Source organism: Chinchilla lanigera, unplaced genomic scaffold (assembly GCF_000276665.1).
Source record: "Chinchilla lanigera isolate Chin_1 unplaced genomic scaffold, ChiLan1.0 scaffold00013, whole genome shotgun sequence".
In the NCBI taxonomy this organism is placed as follows: Eukaryota; Metazoa; Chordata; class Mammalia; order Rodentia; family Chinchillidae; genus Chinchilla; species Chinchilla lanigera.
Genome location: NW_004955414.1, coordinates 20,320,801 through 20,323,210, shown reverse-complemented (window position 1 = coordinate 20,323,210; position 2,410 = coordinate 20,320,801). Strand labels below are relative to the sequence as shown.

The 2,410-nt window shown below is 36.1% G+C and overlaps 1 pseudogene; it reads right to left on the bottom strand.

The window, feature by feature from the left end:
• Positions 1 to 942: 942 nt before the first annotated feature.
• On the bottom strand, positions 943 to 1,876 carry LOC102018080 (annotated as a pseudogene).
• Between the last annotated feature and the right edge of the window lie 534 nt (positions 1,877 to 2,410).

Sequence of the window (2,410 nt, the reverse complement as noted above, 5' to 3'; positions counted from 1 at the left end):
CTGTTCTCTTATATCTAAATAACCAATTCTTTGTATTACATGCTCTGTCTTCATAACTGCTGTAGTTTCCATATAAAGCCATGACAGCCACATATATGACAAATTTCCTTGAGGGTAATGTCGAAACAGAACACTGAAAATACATCCAGCTGAAAATATTTCTATGTTACTTTCTACTAATTTTGAGGCTACAAAGAAAATTAATTTATTCAGAGAAGATATTTCCTAAAACCTTGAACATACTTATTAAATTGTAATCATGAATTTAGTACTACAGGAGACATTCTAAATTGAAGTTGAATGTAACAGTGTCATTGTTTTTGACAGAAGCTTATGCTAAAAATCTTTCTTGAGGCAAAGGAAAAAGGGAAAGTATTTTAACAAATAAGGGTAAATTACTGATAAGATAATAAGATACTGACTGATGACAATCCTAACTGTCGAATGAGGGGGTTAGGAGGCCAGAGGCAAAGAGTGAAAGACAAATATTTTGAATAATTAAGTAACATGAGCAATGCCTGTTGCCTGTAGCATATTTACATCATAAGTTTTGGTTATTTGGAATTTTAATGTACTTTTTTTCCCCTTTGACAACAGAACTGATTCTACTTCTCTCAGTAAAGAAGAAATATAAATGTATAATTAGATGCAACATTTTTACACTATAAAAACACACAATTCCACATTTAAAAACTAAGATGAGTAATTTGTTATCAAAAGCACTGAAAATTTTTCACTGTAATGGAAGAAATGCTCTTCTGATCATTGTGACTATTTTAAGAAAATAATGATAGCTTTGAAAGTCTCCCTTTCTTTGATTAAAATGACAGTTATCTTTGGGAAAATTTCAAAACCAACATCATTCTACGCATTTTAAATTCTCCAAATGGAATGCTCCTCATCCTCACAAGGCGAGAGAAGAGAAAAAATAGAAAGAAACTTCTAGGTCTTTGTCGTGCTGGAATGGAGAACTTTCAGCACAGCCTTGCGTATGTGCTTTGTCTTCACACTGTAGATGATGGGGTTCATTACAGAAGGGAACAGTAGGTAGGCATTGGCAGTCAGAGTATGTACAAAGAGTGGGGCTCATTTCCCAAATCTGTGAACAAAAGACAAACTGATCAATGAGATGTAGAATACAGCCACAGCCCCAATATGGGACATGTATGTGCTGAAGGCTTTCTTCTTCTCCTCTGGAGAGGCAATGCTAAGGACAGTCCTAATGATCAAAACACAGGAAATGGCAAGGGATATGGAGTCCACCCTAGCAGTGGTGATGACAGTAGTCAGCCCAACTGCACTGTTGATTCTGGTGTCTGTGCAAGAGAGCTTCATCACATCAGGATGGAAAGAGTAAGAGTGGTGGAGCCCTCAGCTACTGCAGAAGAACAATCTTTCAAAAAGTATCACCAAAGGAATCTGTACCACTGTCCCTCTGGTGATGACTGCTATTCCAATCAGTACTATTTTAATGTGGGTTAAGACAGATGAATATCTAAGAGGACTAGAAATGGCTACAAAACGATCAAAAACCACAGCCAACAGCACAGAGAATACCATGACGGTGAAAAGTTGAATAAAGAACATCTGTGACAAGCAGGCATTGAAGCTGATCTCCCTGGCATTGAAGCAGAATAGACCCAACATGGTGACCACTGTGGATATGGTCAGCCCGAGGTCAGTGGTGGACAGCACAGAGAGGAAACAATACATGGGTTCGTGGAGGCTGGGCTGAGTGATAATGACAAAGAGAATCAGGTTGTTCCCTGGGAGGGCAGTTGTGTAGAGAAGGCAGAAAAGGATGGAGATCCAGCCCAGGAACACCAGTTACTAGAAAGATGATAGAAGAGGATGTCATATTCGGGAAAGTTGCCATATAGAGCTCAATCTGAAAAACCTTAAACTGAGTTTCCTGCAAAAATAAAATGCATTTGTTTATTAATCATTCAAAGTAAAATTAATCATTTCATTATGTAAATGTTTCTGAATTCCAATATCCGTATTATATAAACAGTTTTTGAAAGTTGATTTAAAAAATGAGGAAACAACTTGCAACCATGCCCAAGGAAAGGAGCAAAATCTGTAAATGAGCAGGTACATGAGGGTGCAGAATTTTTACACAAGCAGTCGAAGCAACATTCCATCTCGTTTATTTCACAGGTCCAATTAATGAGTCTGGAATATTATTTCCTAAGTAATTTTCATACCATATATAGAGTTTGAACAGTTAAGACAATCATGAACAGAACTGTTGAGAATAAGGACCAAAAGATATAATTTTATAGAAAGTTTTGTGTTATGAATTTTTAACCATCACATAATGTTAATTTTCTTAAATGTGTTTAATTGTAAATTTTGTGCCAGTTGAACTACAGATGTTCCTTGTTTAACAACATATTTATTTAATGAC